This window comes from Oryctolagus cuniculus, chromosome 15 (assembly GCF_964237555.1).
Source record: "Oryctolagus cuniculus chromosome 15, mOryCun1.1, whole genome shotgun sequence".
Classification (NCBI taxonomy): Eukaryota; Metazoa; Chordata; class Mammalia; order Lagomorpha; family Leporidae; genus Oryctolagus; species Oryctolagus cuniculus.
The window spans coordinates 79,964,939-79,990,468 of record NC_091446.1 but is presented as its reverse complement, the minus strand read 5'-3'; the positions used below and the strand labels follow the sequence as shown (position 1 = coordinate 79,990,468).

At 45.4% G+C, this 25,530-nt stretch overlaps 1 long non-coding RNA gene across 5 annotated transcripts in view; it reads right to left on the bottom strand.

Moving 5' to 3' along the window:
- Nucleotides 1–32: 32 nt before the first annotated feature.
- LOC103346767 (uncharacterized) overlaps nt 33–25,530 on the bottom strand; it is a 319,456-nt gene continuing 293,958 nt past the window's right edge. For 3 of the 5 annotated variants that reach the window (XR_011382542.1, XR_011382533.1, XR_011382537.1), the window contains one exon: nt 33–25,527. This is a non-coding gene — a long non-coding RNA (uncharacterized lncRNA). The remainder of the gene's footprint in view (nt 25,528–25,530) is intronic. The other 2 variants (XR_011382534.1, XR_011382538.1) reach the window with 1 other exon arrangement.

Genomic DNA, 25,530 nt, shown 5'->3' with positions numbered 1-25,530 from the left:
CTCGGCCAGCATCTAGCTTCTCTTTGCCCGGCATCCTCCCTGATTGACAAGGCTCCTCTCTGGAGCTCCTCTCCCCCTACCTGAGCCGACCCTAGCTCAACTCGGCCAGCATCTAGCTTCTCTATGCCTGGTGGCCTCCCGAATTGACAAGGCTCCTCCTCTCTGGAGTTCCTCTCCCCCTTCCCTGAGCAGCCTCACCCTAGCTCATCTCGGCCAGAATCTAGCTTCTCTATGCCCAGCGGCCTCCCCGATTGACAAGCTCCTCTCTGGAGCTCCTCTCCCCCTCCCTGAGCGGCCTCACCCCAAGCCAGCCCACTGCCACAGTTGCTATGGGCACCCTCAGAGCAGGAGATGATGTAGGACATGAACCCAGGCACCTGTGGGCTGCCACATACCCCTCCCGCCTTCGTGAGGGAACCCGGGAACTTCTGCCCCTTGTTGATTGTGCATTAAATTGTTTCAGAATGCATCTGATTTTGTGACCCCTGGAGCCGAGCTGCCACACAGGGTCCCTGAGTCCCTTGCAAGAGGCTGGAGGTGCCACAGCCTCCAGATGCAGTCAGACCCTGCTCAGGGTGCTCCATCACTTCCTGAGATTGACCTGTGCCCAGCGTGGACCAGGGGAGGACCAGAGGAGCAGCAATGGCTGGGTACATGTGGCCTTTGGGACAGTTCAGGAGTGTGGGCCCAGCCAAGGGACCAGGCCCATGATCACCTCTGTGCACTGTCCTGGGTGTGGGGGCACCAGGTTCCCACTCTTCTTCCCTCTTTGCCTTCTATCCTCCCTGCCCCATCTCACAATCGAGCATCTCATGGCCTGAGCCTGCGAGAGGACCCCAGGGCACTTCTGACCACAGACCAGGATGCCAGTGGGTGGAGGCAGCCCCAGAATGTCCAGGTGGTCCTGGTGGCACACCTGGCTGGACAGATGCCCACATGCCCTCTAGCAGCTCAGGCCTCCTGGGCTGCTGTCACAGTGGGTTCAGCTTCTCCAGGTCATGCTGTCACTAGGGGTCATTAGCATGGAGAATGTGTCCCCTGATGTTGGGAGAAGAGACTCCTGGCTCAGAGGCTCCTGGCCTGGAGCCTCCACAGGGAAGGAGTCTGGAACCCTACCTTGGGCAGAGAGAGCATCCCAGTTCTCCAAGGGTCCCTGACACTTGTAGCCTCTTCCTCAATCCACACAACCTCCAAAAGGAGACTGGGCCCTGTTCATCAGAAGCCACCTGGGTCATCCCAATGGGGCAGGTTAGGCCATAGCCATTTTCCCCTGGGTCTGGAAGGCCCAGGATTCTCTAGCTGTTGAGTCTGTACTCCATTCTTGAATGAGCCATGGCTGTGTCAGTGGCAGGACCCCAAGGGCTCAGAATCGCTGGTCCCCACAGGGTGCTTTTTGCAGAATCACGCTGAGGCCAGAAGCTGACAAGATAGAGGGTGACAAGTGGCTACTGTGCTGATGACTCATCTCTCCAGGCTGGGGAGCCACAGCCATGGGCCAGTCCTGAGCCTGCTCCTGTTCTCCAGTGCTCAGGGCTGGTCTTCTTGTTCCTGGGAACCATAAGGCCATATTTTGGACTTTTCACCTGCTGCTTCTGCTCCTTATCTGGGGGAAGATGTGAGCCTGATGATGAGCTTGCAGGCAAGGTTGCTACAGGGCAGGTGAAGTGGATGGGAAGGCCCCTGTCCAGGTCAAGCCTGTGCTGTGCTCCCTGCTCTGCCCTGGCTTCCTGGGTGGACCGCAGTGTACTCAGAGATGTGCAGGCAGTCCACCTGTCCAGGCGCAAGCCCTAAACAGTGTTACTAATGGGAACACACACCTAGAGACTTTCCTGGTGCCTATGGCCTCGAACCATCCTCCCCTGGTCAGCCATGTGCAGGGTGACCTGCAGGCATCCGTCTCCATTGAAAGCCACCTGCCTTTGGTGACAGTCCTTTGCCCTCTCCTGGAATGGAGATTTCACAAACCTGGTGCTCTTTCTTAAGATTTTCTCCTTTGTATCACTTTGCTTTCTTGTCAAAAGTCTGATAACTGTATTCCTGAAGGTCTCTTCCGGGGTTACCATTCTGACTCTCACCAGTCCCACACTGCCATGATTGGCTGTCTCATAAGTTAGTGAAGCAGTGACACGTCAGTCCTCCAGTGTGTTCATCTTCAATTATGGGAGGTGGGATCTTCGGGGTATCTTCATCCCCACATACATTTTAAAATCAGTTTGGTAATTGTAAAACACGTTGATAGGATTTTTTTTAAAGATTTATTTCAAAGAGTTACGCAGAGAGAGAGAGAAAGAGGTCTTCCATCTGCTGGTTCACTCCCCAATTTGCCACAACAGCTGGAACTGTGCTGAAGCCAGGAGCCCCAACCTTCATCTGATTCTCCCATACAGATGGTAGGGGCCCAAGCACTTGGGCCACCATCTACTGCTTTCCCACGCCAGAGTAGAGAGCTAGATTGGAAGAAGAGCAGCCAGGACTTGAAGCAGTGCCTATATGGAATGCCAGCACCCGCTACGCCACAGCACTGGCCCTGTTGATAGGATTTTGATTAAGACTGCGTTGGTCTATCAAGTGAAGAAACACAGCTATCTGGGCTAGATTGAGTCTTCCAATCCATGACCATAGAATGTGTCTCCAAAGGTTTAATTCTTCCTTGAGACTTTTTTAGGAGCTTTGTGGTGATCCTCATAGAGATTTTGCATATTTTGTTGCAAGTATACCTAGATGTTTCTTTTGTTTTGCTACAGAACCTTTTTTTTTTATTTCCATGCATAGTTTTCTCATTAGATTCATTTTACAAGAGCCCTCATATGTAGTGCAGTTCTTTTCTCATGTGCTGCTCTACACATCTCAGTTCTGACTTGGTCCTGCTCATGCACTTGCTCATCTTTTTCTCGACACACACACACACACACACACACACACACCCTCTTTCCTTCCTCTAGATTCACCATGGTGCCTCCCTGCATCGTAAGTAAAACAAAACAACCACAAAAGTCAAAAACACACCCTCCTGTCTCCTGAGCAGACTAAAACATCTGTTTCAATACACACGATGCCAAGCAAGATTACAGAAGCTGAAGAATGAATCTTCTGTCTCCAACAGATGCTCAAGAAGCAAGAAGTGGGGTAATGTTTTTAAGAGAAGGAGAGAGACTGAGAGAGACCTTTCATCCACTGGTTCACTCCCCCAGTGGCTACAACGGCCAGAGCTGGCCCAATCCGAAGCCAAGAGCCTGGAGCTTCTTCTAGTCTCCCATGTGGGCGCAGGGGCTCAGGGACTTGGGCCATCTGCTGCTGGCTTCCCTGGTGCATTAACAGGGAGCTGGATCAGAAGTGGAGCAGCTGGTATACAAACCGGCTCCCACATGGGATGCTGGCGCTACAGGTTGCAGCTTAACCCTGTGGACCACAGTTTCAGCCTGGGTAATTAGTTGTTTTAAGCTATGACCACCAAAGGAGACTGCTGGCCAATCCCACTTAGATGAATAGGAAATAGGAAATACGAAATGTTCACCAAGTGTCCCTATTGGCTACCACACCAGGTGTGTGACCCTGGGAAACTGAATGTTATCTGTCTGGGCTTATAAAATGGGATGATAAACAGATTAATTGTAGGACCTTTATGAGAGTGAAATGGAAAAAGGCACCCATCCCCCCCTATTTTTTTTAAGATGTATCTATATTTGAGAGGCAGAGTTACAAAGAGGCAGAGGCAGATAGAGACAGAGAGAGGTCTTCCATCTGCTGGTTCACTCCCCAGATGGCTTCAATAGCCGGAGCTGTGCCAATCCAAAGCCAGGATCCAGGAGCAGCTTCCTGGTCTCCCACACGGGTACAGGGGCCCAAGGACTTGGGCCATCTTTCTACTGCTTTCCCAGGCCATCGCAGAGAGCTAGATCAGAAATGAAGCATCCAGGATATGAAATGGTACCAATATGGGATGCCCGCACTGCAGGCATCACTGGCCCCAGCCCCCATCTCGTGTACAGGTAGTGCTAGATGTCACAATTTTTGTTTCTGAGCTTAAAAGAATGCTGAGTTTACTGTTACGGGAAAAACGGAATCAACATATGTTTCACAATTTACATTGCAGATCTGCTGCTCTTTTGACAATGTGGTTAATATTTTCAAGTGCAGGAATGTTGGCCCCTCTGGGTTTGTATGGGCATTCGCTTGAGGTGGTGAGGAGGGTTTTCCATTTCCCTAAGACAGCACAAGGGAGCCATGGGCCGCGTTCAACCTAATGCGTCGAGCAATCTGTCCTGTGCTTTACTCTTCTACAAAATGAAATGTGAATGCTTGAAAGATCATTTACATGTGGCCTACTAGTTATTTAAGAAAACAACCATTAAACATATTGAGTTAATTAACAGTGCGCACACGATTAACAATGCTTTTTCAACACTAGACGTTAATGGAGTAGATGTCAAATAAATGTAATCCTGCACTTGAGTTAGAATTTCTTTGTTAATTATATTCATTTACAAATTTAAAACAATAATCGCATTCGTTTGAATTAAAACAAGGGATTTTAAAAGCGGAAATAACCAAGGGGGTCTTGGCCCTAGGGACAGACTATAATGGATTAACCTTATTTTCCATCCCCAACAGAGGCCAGAGTAATTACGGACAAAAAAATGACCCGCTACACTCAGGGCTGTCCACAATGGACTCATCCAACCCTTCCGTAAGCATAACTTGTTTTCAGGCTAACTCGCTTGCTAGCATCCAACAGAATGGAATCATTCTGCAGCTGTGACTCATGTGCCCTTCCCTGGATCTGAGTCCTGCGTTGATCCCATGATACAACACACACTCTAAATGAGACACACTGGACACGTCACGTGAACCCTCTCCGGGTAGCCCTAGGCTATCTGGTCTCAGGTCACAGAACCCATACCCACGGCAACATTTCACCATCTCAGGACTGTTCCAAGATCATTGGAGTCTTTTTCCACGGGTGGTGACCCAGACACCAGTGCAACAGGGGCATCTGAGGTCATATAGACGTCTCTGCAGTGTCTACTGAGCCACAGGCATAGGAAACATCCTCATTAAAAGCAGCCCAGTCCAGGGTAAACTTGGACAGATCAGTTCCAACACTTGGGAGCTGAGTGGTCTTGGGCAAGATTACATGCCTCAATGTTTCTAAACTTGTAAAATGGGAATCGTATGCTATCATCTACTTCATAGAGCTATGTTGAGGGTTGAAAGGAGATAATCCCTTAAATGTTAACTCCTTGCATTCGTTCTGAATGTGTTTCAGCCCTCAGAATGCAGACAGCTGCAGCGGGTTCATTCAATGTGGAAGGGATCAAGGAAGGAAAGAAAGGAAGAGAGGGGGACATTTCAATGCTTTTGTTGACTGTCCCATGGATCTTCACCCAACAGTAAGAGAAGCTCTCGCTAAAGACAAGAAGTCAAAGGGAAGCAAACAGTGCTAGTTACCACTGAAATCTGGGTTTGGCTCCCAGAGCGTTAGCACGGGAAGGGGGCTGTGGCCGGGAGGGCAATTGGTGTTGATCACCTATATCAAACTTGGCCTTGTGTTTGGTGTTTTACTCAGACTTTTTCTCTTTCTCATGGTTGGTGGGTTTCAAGGCTCTGATATGAACCCATGTCTCTGACTCCATCTCTGATACAGAGCTCCAGAGACTGACATCTAGAGTGAGTCTAGTCCCTGTCAAGTCTCCTTTTGCCTTTTGGGTCTGTTTGCTTCCTGAGACATGGACTCTCCATCCTGTTGGCTATCAGCCTCCTCCATGTGTATCCCTATGTCACAAGGCTCCAGGGGGAGGTTGTTTGACTGCTTGTCCTGGGTGAAAAATCAGAAGTGACCTTGAGTAGACCTCCGTGTGCCAGGTGCCCCCAGACTCAAAACAGTGCATTCATTTGCTTTTTGCTTTGTGCTTTTCTGTTCAGACTGTAGCAGCCTTTAGGATCTCTGTCCACACTGGAAATATTTTGGGCTTCAAGCCCAAAATTAAGCATAAATCACCATCCTGACTATCCACAAAAGAAAACAATTTGAGCTTCTAGATCCAAAATGTTTTTTTTAAGAAACCATGAATATAAAAAAAAAAGAGAGAGAGAAGCAAGATTTCCAGAAATTTCATGTCTCCTGACTTTGATCTCCCTCTTGCCCCATCTGCTTAATGCCCCCTTGCCCTTTCTCATCCTCACGGCCTGGGGAGTTAACAGGAATGATTCGACATGATCCAGACAATCACTTTCTCTGACTGTGAACCTCCTCCAAATGTGGTCATGAGGCTTTCCTTCTGGGGTTTCCACCACTCTCCTCACACTGGGCATTAAGTACCTCTCAGAGCCTCTGACCCCCTAGTCCATCTTCCAAGCAGGCCCTCCTCATCTCTATACCCTAATGCCTTCTTAACCATGCCCGGAATAAGATTGGCTCACACAAATAAATGGCTACACACAGCTGGATTAATGAATCTGGTTTATAAGCTGAGGTGCCATGGACTCCACACAGCTCCAGCCATGCAGGCAAGACACCGCTGGAGAAATCCCAGCGTGGCCTCGTTAGGATGAGCACAGATGAGGCTCATTAGTATGTCCCATCCACACTCCAGGAAGGGAATGAGATCTGTTTTGAGCAGCCAGTTAACCCGGCTCCCATCACTGAGTTCATCTGTAGCCACGGGCACAGGGAGGAAGGTCGGCAATTAGCCCGTGATTTGATCAATGCGGGAGCTCATCTTGACAATGCAGACAAAAGGAACCACCTGTTCATCAGCAGCCTTGTCTTTGGCTCTCGTTACAGTTGCTGTCTAAAACTGAAAATTTCCTTTTGTTCTTGTTTTCTGCTCCTCAGCATTAAACCCTGCTGGAGAGCAGTACTTCTCAAACCCCCATGTGTCTAAGAATCAACCAGGGATGTTGTGAAAGTGCACTTCTCATGCAGGAAGCCCGAGGTAGGGCCTGGGATTTGGAGACTGTAGCAGTTCCTAGGTCATGCGCTGTTGCTGCTGGCCCAAAGAAGACACTTAGACTAACAAGGACTGAGAGATGCAGCTCTCAGCCTCAGCTCTGCCCTTGAATCATCTGGAGAGTTCTAATAAGTGCCCATTCCCAGTCCATACCTTAGCCAATTTACATCAAAATCTGGACGAGACCAAGTGTATTTTTGTAAAGATTTATTTATTTATTCCAAAGAGTTACACAGAGAGAGGAGAGGCAGAGAGAGGTCTTCCATCCGATGGTTCACTCTCCAATTGGTCACAATGGCCGGAGTTGAGCCGATCTGAAGCCAGGAGCCAGGAGCTTCTTCTGAACTCCCACGTGGGTGCAGGGTCCCAAGGACTTGTGCCATCTTCCATTGCTTTCCTAAGCCATGGCAGAGAGCCAGATGGGAAGTACAGCAGCCGGGTCATGAACCAGTGCCCATCTGGGATGCTGGCAGCACAGGCGGAGGCTTAACCTACTATGCCACAGCACGGGCTGGCAATGACCTTTTCAGGTTAATTTTTTCACTAGCCATAGTGCCCTTGAGATCTATGCACAGCCTGCTCCCTTTTTATTTCTGCGTAGTATTGCATGGTGTGAGTGTAGCATGGTTTAGCTATTCACCCTCCAAAGGGCATTTGCGCCCTTTCCAATATCACATATAAACTGCTTTGAACATTCCTTAGCTAGCAAGAGTGACCTTGTAGATGTGATTTCAAGGTTAAAGACCTTGGGGCCTACGTAGTGGCAGCACAGTGGGTTAAGCTGCCACCCGTGATGTCAGCATCCCATATTGGAGTGTTAGTTCCAGTCCAGGTTGTCCTGCTTCTGATCCAGCTCCCTGGCAAACTGCCTGGGAGGCAGCACGTGATAGTCCAATATCTCAGGCCCCTTTCCCCCATGTGGGAGACCTGGATGAAGTTACAGGATCCTGTCTTCAGCCTAACCCCTCCTAGCCCTAGCTGCTGTGGCCGTGTGGGGAGTAAACCAGTGGATAGAAGATCTCTCTCTCTCTCTCTCTCTCTGCCACTTTGCTTATGAAACAAATAAATAAAATTTGCTTTAAAAAATAATTAAAGACCTTGGTAAGGATATTATCCTGGATAATCATTTCTTATCACTTGAGTCCTCAGAAGCAAAGGGTCTTTTCCGGGTATGGTGAGAAAGAGAGAGACAGACAGACAGACAGACACTAGGGATAAAAGAAGGGTTAGAGAGAGATGACATTATTGGCATTGAAGATGGTTGAATGGAGTCATAATCCAAGAAAGACAGGTACTTCTCCTTGTTAGAAAAGTCAAGGAAAAGAATTCTTTTCCTAGAGTCTCCAGAAAGAGCCCTACTGTCATTTCTTGTCAGTCTGTGTGACCATTCACTGTGTTGGCCCTGTGTGACCACTTGACCCATGAACACTAAGACTTCAAGACAACAAGTCTGCAGCATTTGAGTTTCTTAAGTTTGTTTTGGCAGGAATAGAGAACTACTGGAGCATATTTATAAATTAAATATAAACTTAGTATATGACCCAGTAATCACACCCCCATGTTGTGTTTTCCCATCCCGTCATGTCTATAAAATGTCCATCTGTGTCTGTTACATGAGATACTCAACACTTGATGATAAAACAGGACTTGTGTTTTTGTTCAACTGCCAGCTAACGTAGGTGTTTGGAGCATGTTTAAGATAGGTGAGGCTGAGCTAGGCTGTTCTGTAGGGTAAATAGATTAAATGCATTTTCAATATGGAATTTTCAATTTATTATGGGTTTATCCAGAAGTAACATCATAACCCAAAGAGCATCTGTAGTCTAAGTTTGAGTCCTTTGTGAGATCCCAGCTTTGCAGATTATTTCTCAGAGTATATGTAGTTTGTCTTTCTAATCTTTTAACAGGGTCAATTGCAGACAAATGTTTCATTCTAATGAAGCCCATTTTAACACTATTTCCTTTTACAGTCATGCTTTTGGGGTGTAAAAGATGTTTTCTTCTTGCCATGTGTCCTGAAGAATTTCTCCTATGTTTTCCTATAGAAGACTTTTTATTTTATGTTTTCTATTTAAATTTGTGATGCACTTGATTTAATTTAATTTATATATAGGATGTGAGTTTAGGTTAAGATTGTTTTTCTTTTCTTTTTCTTTCTTTCTTTCTTTTTTTTTTTTTTTTTTTTTTTTTTTTGGCCTATATCTGTCCAATTGTTCCAGCACCATTTGTTAAAAGGATGTCTTTCTGCCCTGAAGTATTGTTTCTCCTTTGTCAAAAATCAGTTAGCCGTGTTTGTGTGGAGCTATTTCTTGGATCTCTACTCTGTTCCCTTCATCTGTGTGTCTCCCTTTGCCAATATTATTCCATGCTGTCTTGATTTACGTAGCTATATAACAAATTCTAAAACCAAGCAGACTGATGCTTCCCATTTTATTCTTCTTTTGAAGGAACCATGTAGGACAGGCATTTGGCCTAGCTGATAAGTAACTGCATGCCCTCATCCCACATAGGAGTGCCTGGGATGGAGTCACGCACACCATAGAAGACAGCAGGTATTGGCTCAAGAGTTTGGTTCACTGCCACTTACGTGAGAACTTTGAACTGAATTCCTGCCTTCTAGCTTTGGCTGGTCACTCCCTGATATTTGGGACATTTCAGGAGTGAACCAGCAAAATGGGAGATCTCAATCTCTCTCTCTCTCTCCCTCTTCCTCTCTTCCTCTCTTTCTCCTCTCCCTCCCCCTCTCCCGCTCTCTTTCTCCAATTTTGTAAACATGGAAAAAGGAGCGATGAGTATGAATTCCAGCCTAATTAGACAGTAAAACATGTCCTAAAACTTCTATGATTAAAATACTGGCAGGCCAATGAAACAATAGGAAATCTGTAAGTAGAAACAATTGCACATGGAAATCAAGTATATGATACAGGAATAATTTCCAAAATACAGAGAAAAGATTAAAATTTAAATTAGCAGCTTTGGTACAGCTGCAGAATGATAAAATTGGATCATTCTTTGTAATGCATATCAGGTTTTCAAATGTATCTCAAATTTTAAATGAAATCATGCACCTACCAGAAGAATACATGGATAAATCCATCATAATCTGCGAGTTGGGAAATCTTACTATGTTACTCAAAATCCAGAAGCAGCAAATAAGGAATAAAGATATACGTTTTTATATTTTTAAAAGATGTGTGATAAGAAACAAATACTACATGTAAGTTAAAGGGCACATTCCATATGGAAAATAAAGAGTCATACTAATAAGGCAAACAAATCTGAATTTTCTTAAAATAGAGATTCAAAAATAGAAAAGAAAAAAGCCACCAACTTTGCAGAAACAGAGGCTAAAGAAACAAACATAATTCACAGGAAAAGAAACGCAAATGACTTGTAATCATATGAAAAGATGCTCAAGCTTGTTTATACAGTGAGGGAAATGTAAATTAAAATTATAATGAGATATTATTTTCAACCACCAAAATGGAAAAAAAAAAATCCTCCTAGTTGCCCAATATAGCCTGGTACGAATCTGTGTGGTGTAGGCACTCTCCTACAGCACCAGCAGAAAGCAAAGGGCTCATTCTCTTTGGAGGGGGACTTTGGCGATACCTAGAAAATTACATAGGCCCATTTACCCTCGGACCCAGCAATTCTACTTCTAGACTCTCTCCTGAAGGTACACACACTACAGTAATTACAATTTTATAACTTAAAGACTTGATCTTGTTATTGAATGGCCAAATAAAAAAGCAATCTACCATAATCTCACAAATTGGCTTTTTAAAAATATTTTAATACCATCTTTCCTCATTATTCCAAATTCAGAATAAAACAAGTATCACTCCTAAGGGTGTATGTAGCTCGTGTACTTCTTAATATCTCTGTCCCACATCAACCCACACAGACAGACATTTTGAGAATTCTTAGACTGCACGTGGGAATCTATCATTGTAGGGCAAGAGAAGGAATGATCTGGGTTATGCACCAGAGAAAAGTACTGTAACCAGTGAGCTGAGGACCATGGGTAGAACTGAGGTTACAGGGTGGCTGAAGAACATCCACACAGCCTTTCTTAAGTGGAGGGAAAAGGAAGTGTGTCCTTCTGTTAAAAGAAAAATGTATTTTTGGTCTCCATTATCAAGCATGGCTCTTATCCAAAATCAACTGAAGACATTTAAATCTTATTTTGCTTGTGTGTTGTCCTAAGCATTAGTTTGGGTCATAAAAAGTTAATGCTAGGATTATGGAACCTACCTCCTTACTATATAGATGACTACAACCTGAACTTGGGCAAGTGAAGCCCTGGGGTGCAGCACTTAAGGAACCGGTGCTCACAGTATTATGAAGGTGCAGGGCCAGCCCCAAGGTGAGTGCCTTCTGTACTTCTGCGCCTTGAGCACTTTATTCATCTTGCCTTAGGGTGAGCTCTAAAATGGATGCCCACAGAGACAAAAGGCTTGCTCAGCTCATAGCTCATATGGTTAACTGGTGACAGCAGAATTAACACAAGTTCTCTAAAGAAGTCTGGAGTCTGCCACCTCCACCCTTGCCCCTGTTCCAAGGAAAAGCCTAAAGACAGAGCGGTCAGCCCCTCAGTCTGTATCAGACCAAGGGCTCCTACTTGGTATTGGCAGAGTGACCAACAAGAGCACACCGAGACTTCACCTGCAGCAAGACTGTCACTCCATTCATGTAGTAGGAAAATGTCCATCAGGTGAATCAAGTAAGCCAAAAGAATATGTGTCATCTACATTGACAGCCAAGACACTTTTTAAAGTGCTAATGAAATTATTATGAACAGTGACTTTGCTAGTGAACAAACCATTCCTCTCACTGATCGAAACACATGGAAAAATCTCCCGGGAAGAAAGTACTTCCATTTTGAATACGGCCTTTGTTATGAAGTTCAAAGAAACAGTCCTGCATTTTCAAGAATATGCTAAAACTCAAGAGTTTTCAAGCAAATAGATGCAACAATCCTTATTTACCCAAGAGAAATGAAAACTCGTGTTCACACACAAAAAAATCTGTATATGAATATTTATAGGGTCTTTATTCTTAATCACAAAAAAGTCTGGAAGTAATGGAACTGTCCTTCAGGGAATGAACGGACAAGCAGATTCTGGCACATTGATATACTGGAATACTACAGAGAAACAAAAAGGATTGAACTACCGATGTTATATGAGACAACTTGGATGAATCTCAAGTGCAACACACAGAGTAGAAGAAAACTGACCCAAAAAGATGACATTGCAGAACAGAAAAAAATTCATAGGAGAGAAGATAGACCAGTGATCACCGGGATTGGAAGTTGAGGAAAGGATTGACCACAAAGAGACTGAGGAAGTTCTTGCATTGATAGAACCGTTTCTTACATCTTGTCTATAGTGTTAGTCGATGGGCTGAATATATTTCTGAAAGGTCACAGAATAACAAGGATACCTTTCATTGTAGAGCACATTTTGATAACTTCTTTAGTATAACTGCTTTCTTTTGTAATTCTGTATATTAAATTTCAGACATCTAAAACAAAATACTTGGAATGCCTACATTTCATCTTGAAGTGTGTGGGTTTGGGTCCTGGCTCCACGTGCAATTCCAGCTTCCTGCCATTTCAGACCCTGGGAGGCAGTAGTGGTGGCTCAAGGACTTGGGTCCCTGACACCCATGTGGGAGATTTGGGTTGGGTTCCTAACTCCTGGCTTCAGTCTAGACCAGCACTGGTTTTTGTGGATATTTGTACAGTGAAACAATAGGTTCTCTGTCTTTTGAACAAATACATTTTTTAAAAAAAATAAAAATTTACTGTGAGAAGAGCTCCATGAAATTCACCAGACTTTCAAAAGGGTCCATGAGGAAAAAAGACAGTAAGAATCTCTGTAAAATGAGGCATTGTCCTTGGCTGCTACCTTTGGTGGTGCTGAGCTCTACCTTCCACTCCTGACAACTTTGCTCAACCTGAGCCATTTCTTAAGAGATTCACAGAGGAGGAACATGACGTGTATGTGTGTGTGTGCATGCATGTTGAGGTGGATTCGTTCTGAGAGGAGAAGTGTGGTGGGGGCAAGAGGCGCAGAATCACCACATAGAACCTGGGAGTTGGGTGAAAGCAGGCCAGAGGAGAGCAGCTTGCACACTCGTTTATTTCACTTGGTACAGCAGCTTATATAGCCGAGGCAGCCAATCCAGTCAAGGGATGGTTTATGCCCTAACCAATCACTGCCTGTTGCCAGGCAGGCTCCTTTTCCAGGTGGGTTTCAAAGCCCTTCCTGAGTAACTGATGCTCGCTTGCCAGTGGCCATCTTGGCATGGCCTTCTCATTACACCACATTTCCCCCATTTTGTTTAATTTTGAGCAACAGGAGGCATGATTCTTGGCCATACTATTGTTGACCCCGTTTTGATGTGGTCTCCGTATGCAGCTGTGCCTGTCTTAGGTTGTCCCCCAGGGGATCTTACCCGTCATTGACTAACCAGCGCTCAAAACAGGAGACCACAGGAGTGCTTGCTCAGATGGGGGTAGGAATGAGGAACAGTGGTAATCAGGAATAGCATGACAGCACACAGGCTATTCGTTGTTTGAATGACTGACCAGAGCTAAGTGGGGTATAAAGCAGTAGTGGATGTGGCTATGGGCAGTCCCTCAGGGTAGGATGATAGGGCAGCAGCTTGACAATCAGTACAGGTGTGTCCACTAATAAAGCGGACTCTCAGTCTTGTTCAGCTGGTTCTGGTTGACTGTCAGTTGCAGGCTCGATGTTTCTGGCTGCTACCCAAATGGGCTGTCCTGCATTCTCTGGAAACCTCAAATAGCTAAAGCTGGGGCATCACAATACCAAATTTCAAGACATACTGCAGGGCAGTTATAATCAAAACAGCCTGATACTAGTACAAAAACAGATACATTGACCAATGGCACAAAACTGAAATACCAGAAATCAATCCAAACATCTACAACCAACTTATATTTGATCAAGAAGCTAACACCAATCCCTGGAGCAAGGACAGTCTCTTCAACAAATGGTGCTGGGAAAACTGGATTTCCACATGCAGAGGTATGAAGCAAGACCCCTACCTTACACAAAAATCCACTCAACATGGATTAAAGATCTAAATCTATGACCTGACACCATCAAATTATTAGAGAACACTGGAGAAACCCTGCAAGACATTGGCATAAGCAAAGAGTTCTTGGAAAAGACCCCAGAGGTACTGGCAGTCAAAGCCAAAATTGACATTTGGGATTGCATCAAATTGAGAAGTTCCTGTATGGCAAAAGAAACAGTCAGGAAAATGAAGAGGCAATTGACAGAGTGGGAAAAATTATTTGCAAACTATACAATTGATAAAGGATAACCAGAATCTACAAAGAGATCAAGAAACTCCACAACAACTAAACAAACAACCCAGTTAAGAGATGGGCCAAGGACCTCAATAGACATTTTTCAAAAGAGGAAATCCAAATGGCCAACAGACACATGAAAAAATGTTCAGGATCACTAGCCCTCAGGGAAATGCAAATCAAAACCACAATGAGGTTTCACCTCCCAGTTAAAATGGCTTTCATAGAGAAATCAACAAACAACAAATGCTGGAGAGGATGTGGGGGAAAAGGTACCCTAATCCACTGTTGGTGGGAATGCAAACTGAAAAAGCCACTATGGAAGACAGTTTGGAGGTACCTCAGAACCCTGAACATAGTCCTACCATATGACCCAGCCATGCTACTCCTTGGAATTTATCCAAGGGAAATGAAATCAGCAAATAAAAGAGTTATCTGCATCTCCATGTTTTTTGCAGCTCAATTCACAACAGCTAAGACACAGAATCAACCTAAATGCCCATCAACAGAATACTGGTTAAAGAAATCATGGAATATGGACTCTATGGAATACTACACATCAGCAAAAAAAGATAAAATCCGGCTGGCGCCGCAGCTCACTAGGCTAACCCTCCACCTTGCGGTGCCAGCACACCAGGTTCTAGTTCCGGTTGGGGTGCCAGATTCTGTCCTGGTTGCCCCTCTTCCAAGCCAGCTCTCTGCTGTGGCCAGGGAGTGCAGTGGAGGATGGCCCAAGTGCTTGGGCCCTGCACCCCATGGGAGACCAGGAGAAGCACCTGGCTCCTGCCTTCGGATCAGCGTGGTGCACCGGCCGCAGCGCGCCAGCTGCGGCGGCCACTGGAGAGTGAACCAATGGCAAAGGAAGACCTTTCTCTCTGTCTCTCTCTCACTGTCCACTCTGCCTGTCCAAAAAAAAAGTTACCTGATTTTTCTATTTTCTGTCTCCTCTTCCCCACTTTACAAGGAAAATCACTTTGAAAGAAAAAGTGCAGGCTGGTGTGGTGCACAGCAGGTTAAGCCACTGCCTGCAACACTAGCATCCCATATATGCCTGGGAAAGCAGCAGAGGACAGCTCAGTGCTTGGTGCCTGGGCTCCTGCCACCCACGTGGGAGACCCAGAAGAAGCTCCTTGCCCCTGGCTTTGGCCTGCCCAGCCCCAGCTGTTGTGCTCATTTAGGGAGTGAATCAGTGGATGGAAGACCTCCCTCTCTGTCTCTTCCTCTCTCTAACTTTGCCTTACAAATAAATAAAAGTAAATCTTTAAAAAAATAAAAAAGAACAAATTGCTTTTATTCTTTTCCATCATCCTATATTTATTCACTTTTTGCTCTTTAAGCCACGTTTTGATTTTACTTTCGTGTTCTTCAGCCCTTCTTGGTCTACAATACCAATCTCCTCTGATCAGCTCCCAGGAACTCACTCTCTGTGAAGGAAGGAAGGGCTGCCTGATTCTAGAGTCTAACCCCAGTTAAGACCTTTAACCAAATGTGTTGTCACTTCATTTTCTGATAATCCTCTGCAGTAAACTGGCTTCACATTCCATGTGCTCCCGGATCTCCCTTAGCACCCCTGAACTTTCTGAAGGATAATCCGATCCCTAGTGAGAAGGACTGGGAAAGCGAATGAAAGTAAACTGAGCACTGTAGCAGAGTGAGAAATCAGACATAGGGACTTCTCGATGATTTCCTGGAGTTAACATCACTGAAAGATGAAACTTCAGAGGTTGGGCTGAACTCAGGTTCTGAAGTAGCTGGCTGAGACTGAGGAGGAATAAACCCAGAGTCAACATTCCCCAGTGTTGGAATAATCCCTGTGAAGTGTGACGTTATATATACAGTGCTCAAGAAGGAGTCCAGAGACTTTCACTCCTAAATATGGTACCCTGGCTTGCTGCCTATTTTAAACTATAGGGACCTAGAGCAGAGCGGATGTCAGGAGAGACTTCCTCTCATGTCTCCTTTTGTGCTAAATTCTGGACCCCCAAAGAAGAATCTAATTACCTCTGGTCCCTCTGCTGAGTTTTCATCAACTGAAACTCATATGGCAGGAAGAAAGAGTGAAGTCTGTCAACCTATCTGGGGCGACTTTTGTCACACTCTCTTGTCTCTACTTGAGCCCATTCTGTATCACAAAAAGAATCTTGTGTTACCCCTTGTCTATCCTGCAGGTCCGGTGGGTGGACTTTGTCCCAGGCGACTGTGTGTGTCTTCAAGCCCTATGAATTCCCTGAAACTCATCTACTAGTCTCCTCTAAGTTGTCTATCTGCTCCATTCTCCTCCTCCCCTGGGGACAAGGGATATACAGGCTTCTGAAATGCTATGGTTTGATGGGACAGGGCTCCCAGGACTCATGCAGACATGTTAGCCCCACGGTCATAAGTTCGTGGTATTAAGGGAGTAAAAGATTGATACCACTAAGGTGTATGAGAGGTGAGCCTGCTGGGGGGTCCTTGGGTCACTGTGAGCATGCTTCAGGTCGTTTTCATGAGAGTGCTGGCTACAAAAGCCAGGTTGGGCCTACCTGCTCCCTCTCTGCTTCCTGGTTCACCTTGTGATGGATTCTTTCTCGGTGTCAACATCTTGAATCCCTGGCCTTGACACATGGCCAACCTGAGACTGTGAGTTGAAATCAGCTGCCTTTCCTTTTAGTAATAAGATGACCAGTATAGAAAACTGAGAGTGGGAGTGGGGTCATCACTGTAACAAAAACCCAAAAACTTGGGGGAAGCTTTGGAATTGGTTTACTGGAAAAAGTTTGGGGGAAGAAAAGGTTTACTGGAAAAGAATTTGAGGGAGGGGCCGGCACTGTGGTGTGGTAGGTAAGGCCACCACCTGTGGTGCCAGCATCCCCTATGGGTGCCAGTTTGTGTCCCGGATGCTCCACTTCCCCATCCAGCTCTCTGCTATGGCCGGGGAAAGCAGCAGAATATGGCCCAAGTCCTTGGGCCCCTGCACTCGCATGGGAGATGTGGAGGAAGCTCCTGGCTCTTGGCTTTGGATCAGCACAGCTCCGGCCATTGTGGCCATTTGGGGAGTAAACCAGTGGATGGAGGACCTCTCTCTCTCTCTCTCTCTCTCTGTCTTTCAAATAAACAAATAAATCTTTAAAAAAATAAAAAGATCTTGGGGGAGCCAGCTAGAGAAAGCCTCAAGTGCCATAAGCTGAGATCAGGGCAATTTTAACAAGGGCCTGGAAGAACAACAAAAGCCGTGCTGATGAGGTTTCAGAAGGAAATGAGGATGCAGCAGGGAACTGCAGTAAGGCCCCTGGTAGCCTCACTGTGCCCAACCCTGATACTGTGTGGGAGGCTAAACTTCAAGATGTGGATCCATTTGCAGAGGCCATTGGAAGGCAGCAAAGGGCTCCGGCTTTGGCATGGGTGCTGCTGACTGTATTCTAGCTCAACATGTGAATTATCCTGAACACATGCTCCACCCAACAGCCCACCCAGTCTTGGAGTGTGAAATTCCAAAACCAGGAGCCAAATTAACCTACTTCCTTCATGAGGAGCTTCTATCGGGTATCTTGCTGTAGTCAAGAAAAGCTGACAAACAGATAAATCATGTCAGGCTAGTAGGTCATCACCATGATGGCCTCCATGCAGGTGACAACTTCTGTATCTGTCTATCTTCAGTTCCTCTCAGTGAACCTTCACGGGGAGGAGAGAATGCTTCCCTTTCACCCCTACCCCTGAGACTCGTCTTTGGCTGGAGCTGGCATTCATTAGTTGTTTCCTAACTATTCCACCAATAAGAACTTGAGTCAATAGTGAGAAAATTCTTAATTTTTTAAAAAATTTACTCACTTGAAAGGCAGAGTTAAAGAAAGAGAGACAGACAGTGAGAGAGAAAAAGAGAGACAGACAGACAGACAGATCTATCCATTGGTTCATTCCCCAAATGGCTGCAATGGTTGAGACTGGGCCAGACCAAAGCCAGGAGTCTGGAATAATATCTGGGTCTCCTATATGGGTGCAGTGGCAGCAGATGGGAAACTGAGCATCCAGGACTTGAACTGGCATCCATTTATGATGCCAGCATTGCAGGCAATGGCTTAATGTATCATACCACAACACCAGCCCCAGAAGTTTCTTAATTTAAACTGCTTATTTCTTTATATAGTTATTTATAAATTTATCTTATTTATATTTAAATATTTGCTAAAGCGTGTGGTAGTTGTGTAGACAAAATCTCCATTACTCATTGCAATCATTCATTTTCAGGAAATACTGAGGGTTCATCATGTGCTCAACACCGATGTGGCTATGAGAGAGGCAGCAGCAGACTAGCTGTGCCCGTACCTGTATTCACAGAATTTACACTCTCCAGCCCTGGGAAGTGAGTGGCTGCACAGGTACAGATGTCCCAAGTGTGTGACCATCAGGAGTGATGCCCACGGCAGACAGCTGCTGGACACCATGGGGCAGGTCCAGAGTTAGGTCAGGGGAAGGTAAACGCTAGGGCATCACCCCTGCTTTCCCAGGGAAAGTGCTCTGCTGCTTTCCTCAAGCTTCATGGTTCACTGGAGCCAGCTCTGGGAAGACAGATAAATTTAAACAGGAAGACTTAACCAGAGACATCAAGTTTTATCTAGGGTGTATATGAGCTCCATATCATTTAAAATGCATAACAAAATTCTGTCTTGCATAGGACTTTGAGTAGGCTACTGACTTGAGCACAGGGGTCGAATGCCTTTCTCTCCATTAGAAGGATTAATGGGTTGTAAACATGCAGAAAATTTTCATCAGCCCTGGGTTGCAATCAAAAGTGAAAAATCAACTTGAGAGATTTACAAGCTACACCTTATTGTCACTGAGGGGAAAATAAAGAGGCATGCCTGCATCTCCACAGGGGCATCACATGGCTGATAAAGCATTAGTTAGAGTGAGTTGAGAACATCTTGGCTGCCTGGGATTTGCAGACTCCAAGAGCACCAACAGGGAAGCAACTGTGAGATGCTGTCCTGAGCCTCGCACCAGAGGGAGAAGGGTAAAGAAAGCCCCCATGCCCAGAAATGAAGCGTAACTGCCATCATGAGGCTGGAGTATGTGCCCCTTACCACCTCAGAGAGAGGCAAGCCTAGGAGGCAGAAGCAGCCAGAGGCAGCTCTCCTGTTCTGTTTCTTTTCTGTGCTATGCACCCCCAGGGCCATGAACTTGGAGAAAGCAGTCTGTACAGGCAGTGAACAGCAGCACCAGCAAGGAGGACCCCCAGCCAGCACACACTCCATAGGGACTACCAGTGATGCAATTCACAGATGGGCAGATTAAGGCATGGATATAAGTAACTACCCAGTAGTCTCTAGGGTCTTCAAAATTTTCATGGAAAGTAAGTTTTAAGGAAAAACTATGCATAAGCTGCAAAATTTATCTGCACCAAAATAAACTCATACTAACTTATTATACTGTGCCTGAGTACAACCTAGTTTGAGGCCCTAGGAAAGATCAAACATCATTTGAATCAGGCACCGAATCAGAGCAGCATGGATTCTGCTAAAATTGAGGCAAGAACAAATGCCAAGTTTATGAAGGTTGGGGAGAATGGTGAAATTAAGACAACGCTCCAGTGGAATTAGCAATTTACAAATGGTAAATTATTTCAAAAAGGGACAAGAGGATGTTGAAGATAAGCCCACAGCAGAAGACTACACACATCAATCTGCGAGGAAGCAATTAAACTTATTCAAGCCCTACTTGACGAAGACACACAACTGACAGCAGAACCAGCAGCCAACACTGCAGACACCTCAACTCATTCAGCTTAAACAGCTCTGGCCCCAAAAAGAAAGTGCAGCAAACTTTCCACTCAACAGGTGCCAGAATGTGGCATCCAACTCGGCTGCAGACAAAAGCAGAACTTTCAGTGGAAACTTTAAATAAGCGACACCAAGATTCCGAAGCATTTCTTTGAAGAGTTATAACAGGAGATGAAACCTGGCTTTACCTGAAGGACTCTGAAGACAAAGCACAGCTAGAGAAGTGGCTACCAAGAGGTGGACGTGGTCCAGTCAAAGCAAAAGGGACCTGTGTGTTCCATATCTAACAGTCCACCTTGCACATGACCACATTTTCTTTTTCTTTTATTTACTTATTTTTTTTTTCACAGGCAGAGTGGACAGTGAGAGAGACAGAGAGAAAGGTCTTCCTTTTGCCGATGGTTCACCTTCCAATGACTGCCGCGGGTGGCACTCTGTGGCCGGCGCACCGCGCTGATCCAAAGGCAGGAGCCAGGTACTTATCCTGGTCTCCCATGGGGAGACTTGGGCCATCCTCCACTGCACTCCCAGGCCACAGCAGAGAGCTGGCCTGGAAGAGGGACAACCGGGACAGAATCCGGCGCCCCGACCGGGACTAGAATCCAATGTGCCGGCGCCGCAAGGTGGAGGATTAGCCTACTGAGCCACAGCACCGGCCGACCACGTTTTCTATTTCCAGTCATCAGCTGATGGACATCTTGGTTGAGTCCATTTCTTTGCTATTGTGAGTTGATCTACAATAAACATGGGAGTGCTTTCATATGCCGACTTCTGGGTGGAACTGGAGATCACTATGCTAAGGGAAATAATGCAGACCCAGAAAGACAAACATCATGTTTCCTCTCATACGTAAAGGTTAATACACATACACACATATGAGAGAAAGAAAAGTGTGTGGATATCATATTGTTTGGTCCATGGTTATAAATATTATCTCCATTAAATTACAACCTCTACAATTTAATAATATACCATATTGGGGCCAGAGCTGCGATGCAGCAGTTAAAGCCACCACCTGCAGTGCCAGCATCTCATATGGGTGCTGGTTTGAGTCCCGGCTGCTCCACTTCTGATCCAGCTCTCTGCTATGGAATGGGAAAGCAGTGAAAGATGGCCTAAGTCCTTGGGCCCCTGAAACCACATGGGAGACCCAGAGGAACCTCCTGGCTCCTGGCTTTGGATCAGCACAGCACCAGCCATTGTGGCCATCTGGAGAGTGAACCTGCAGATAGAAGAACTCTCTCTCTCTCTTTCTCTCTCTCTCTCTCTGCCTCTCTATAATTCTGCCTTTCAAGTAAATAAATATTTTTAAAAAAAGAAAAATACACCATTATTTCCTCACTTGTGACAACTGTTATGAATCCTACATCATATAATATTAATATCCTTGTTTTCAAGAAAAATAGTATGCATGTATATGATATCTACATACGAAGTGAACATGGGAAAATGTTGAAAAGATTAAATCTAAGAACATAAATATGATCTTTAAAATACATAGACTGATGTAATGAAAGTGATCTAGATTTGCCCAATTTTTTAGTTATAGCTGATTCTGTTTCATTTGTGTTTGATTACATACAGTACACACCAAAACATTACATTTTTGCATCTCAAGGTGATTATTACAAGACAAAATCTCCATTTACTCTTCCTTATAACCAAGGTGGTGGGGCTGGAATTGTGGTACAGCAGGTAAAGTCACTGCCTTCGACACCGGCATCCCATATGGGCACAATTTCAAGTCCCAGCTGCTCTATTTCTGATACTTCTCCCTGCTAATGTGCCTAGGAAAAGCAGCAGCAGATGGTCCCAGTGCTTGGGCCCCTGCCACCCATGTGGGAGACCCAGATGAAGCTCCTGGCTCCTAGCTTCAGCTTGACCCAGCCCTGGCCATTGTGGTCATCTGGGGAGTGAACCAGAGATGAAAGATCTCTCTCTTTCTTTCATTCTCTTTCTGTAACTCTGACTTTCAAATACATAAATAAATATTAAAAACAAAAACAAAGTGATATATATGTGTATATGTACATACACATATAGACAAGGGCCAGAGTGTGGACAGATGATATGGTGTCTTCAGGCTCACAGTTGATGAAGGGATCCTTCACAGGATATGACAAGTACAGAACATTTACATGCATCATTTATAGAGACAACTGATTACATGTGTGTAATAACATCTCAGGGGATTCATCTGAATGACAGCATGATAAAAACCAGTAACTCTTTGATGTCCAACACAATTGGTGATACAAGATCATTAGCTTCCTTTATTTACACTCACCAAAATTATATAAACATTTAAAACTGGTACAGAATTGCCTATTAAGGCTATATTAGCCACGAAAGGAGAGGTTGTGTCTGTAAAGGCAGTGACTCTCAACTTTTCTATTTATGTGTTCACCTGTTAACTCTAAAAGAGGACACCAGTGAGTTAGTTTACTGAAAAAAAAATCATAGTTTGTGAGACTTTCCTCCTCCTTTCCAAGGTACTGATACAGAACTTCACACATATGATTTCTTGGGCAAAAATGGAAAAGAATACTTGAATACATTATATAACCCAAAGTAATTCTGCACTAATGGAACATTACTTCCTATAGAAAGAAGGCTAAAAAGTGAATATTAAAACATGAGATTTAGAAAAACAAGTGAACTGATCAAAAGCAAAGATCATGGCAACAGTTTTGGAGGTGCTCAAGGCACTGTGCTGTTGACTTTTTGGGGAATAAAGCAAGGTAACATCTGCTTCTTACGAGGCTGTTTCGAGAAAGTCACCCAAAAGCTTAGCAGAAAAATGCCCAGGAAGCTTTACAAGAGAATCTTCCACGACGACAAAGCTCCTACTCATGCCTCTCATCAAAGAAGGTGATTTTGTGAGAGGTTCAATGGAAAATAGCCCTGACTTGGCTCCTTCTGAATTCCTTTTGTTTCCTAATATAAAAAAAATATGGAGCTGGCGCTATGGTGTAGTGGGTAAAGCCACTGCCTGCAGTGCCAGCATCCCACATGGGCGCCAATTGAAATCCCAGCTGCTCCACTTCCAATCCAGCTCTCTGCTGTGGTCCAAATCCTTGGGCCCCTGCACCCACGTGGGAGACCCAGAAGAAGCTCTTGGTTCCTTGCTACAGACTGGGGCAGCTCTGGCTGTTGCAGCCACCTAGGGAGTGAACCAGTGATTGTAAAACCTCTCTCTCTTTCTCTCTCTATCTCCCTCCTTCTCTGTAACTCTGGCTTTCAAGTAAACAAATAAATCTTTTAAAAAAATTTTAAAAGACACAAATTTTTCTTTGTTTAATAATTAAGTAAACTGAAAATAGACCTTTGTAAAAATTAAGAGTGGGAATGTGAGAGGGAGGAGGAAGAAGGGTTGGAACATGGGCAAAAGGAAGATAGGGGGCGAAGTGTCCTAAATGTTCCTAAATCTGTATCTAGGAAAGACACAAAATTTGTATAACTTGAATAATTTTTTAAAAAGATTTATTTATTTATTTGAAAGAGTTACAGATAGAGGGGGAACGACAGAGAGATCGTCCATCTGCTGGTTCACTCCCTAAACAGCCAAGACAGCCAAGGCTGAGCCAGGCTGAAGCCAGGAGCCAGGGGCTTCTTCAGGGTCTCCCACATGCGTGCAGTGGTGCAAGCATTTGGGCCATCCCCTCTGCCTTTCCAGGCACACTAGCAGGGAGCTGGATGGAGGTGAAGCAGCCGGGACTCAAACTGCCCTTATGGGATACTGGCACTGCAGAAGGTGGTTTAAACCCCGGTGCCACAATGCTAGCCTTCTGTGTTTCTTACACCAGTCCAGTCTGCTAGTCCTCAAGGCCCAGATCAGTGCTGGCACACACAGATAATCAATGAATGTAAAGTTCCTTTGACCTCCTGTTATCAGCCCCCAGCCTCTCTCACGACTACAGCATCTCATTTCAGAAGATGTGAAATTCAGAGTTGAGTTTTCCTAACTGAAGGAGCCATGCCACCCCATGCCACCTTCGCCTACTAACCCTGCATCAGGAGTGCATGGTCTGTCTGTTCTCTTCTCCATTTCCTTACTGCCTGGAGCTTCCTGCGCTCTGCAGCCACTTCCCCTGCTAGGAGGAAGCTGGAAGGGACTAATTGCTCTCCCAAACTGCCATTCTGTCTTTGTGGCTCCAGGTCCGGGCCCCAGTAAGTGCCTCAGTGTGTCTGTGTGTATGGCAGCCAATAGCTGGGATTCTTGAGGGCACCTGATGAGTCTTATGAGCCTTTATGACACTCAATACATAATAAATAATAATACACTCATGCTGCCAGAGGATCACTCTATGACTGCAGCTATGATGAACCACTCAGAAGGAAGTAATAACCGTGAGCAAACAGAAACACAAAGAAACAATCTGTTGTGCTACACCTAAAAATAAATCTAGGAACACAGAGAGATTCATCAGGGTTTGAAATATTTTGTTGACAAAGCCGCAGAGATAATAGGTGTGTTTAAACGGGTCCTTTCTGGCACAGCTTCACTCGGTGGTGCCAGCATATTATTTTCCAATCCTCACACGGAGGCAGACAGGGACCGTGCTGGGGCCAAGGAGGAGGCACCTAGTCCCCTTGCCATCGTTTGTGACCTGGAGCCACAACTCGTCCAGGGGAAGCTGACTTCACTCTTTCTGCCGCAGGCCAGCAGTCTGGCTCTTGGAAGCAGACAACAATGGGGCGGGGGAGGCATTTAGCACTATCAGTTCATACACCCTGGCTATAATGCCTCTTTTTAAAATGTATGTATTTGTGGGCCAGCGCCACAGCTCACTTGGTTAATCCTCCACCTGCAGCGCCGGCATCCCATTTGGGCGCCGGGTTCTAGTCCTGGTTGCTCCTCTTCCAGTCCAGCTCTCTGCTGTGGCCCGGGAAGGCAGTGGAGGATGGACCAAGTGCTTGCGCCCCTGCACCTGTATGGGAGGCCGGGAGGCGGGACCTGGCTCTTGGCTTTGGATCGGCGCAGAGCGCCAGCCATGGCAACCATTTGGGGGGTGAACCAACGGAAGGAAGACCATTTTCTCTGTCTCTCTCTCTCTCTCACTGTCTAACTCTGTCAAATAAAAAAATTAAAATATATGCATTTGTTCGAAGAACTGGAGGGGAGGGACAGCATTTCACAGTTTTTGCTCTAGCAAAGGCATGTTGGCTAGGTGTCTGAATGCCATACAACAACAAAACGCATGGAGCCAAAAATTGGGTTCTCTTCAAACTAATGGATCTACTGCACAATTCCATTTTTAGAACAGACTTGATAAAGTTTTAATGATGGAGAACAGACCAGTGGTTGCCAGAGTTAGGGTCAGGGGGAAGGTGTCATTATACAGAGGTTGATTGAAAGAGTTCCTTTGCAGTGACGGAGAGTTTTGTGTCTTGATTGTGGAGGTCTCAATGCTGATTTACACGTGTGGAGAAACCCCACAGCATCACACACCAGCAGCAGCAACAACAAAAACTG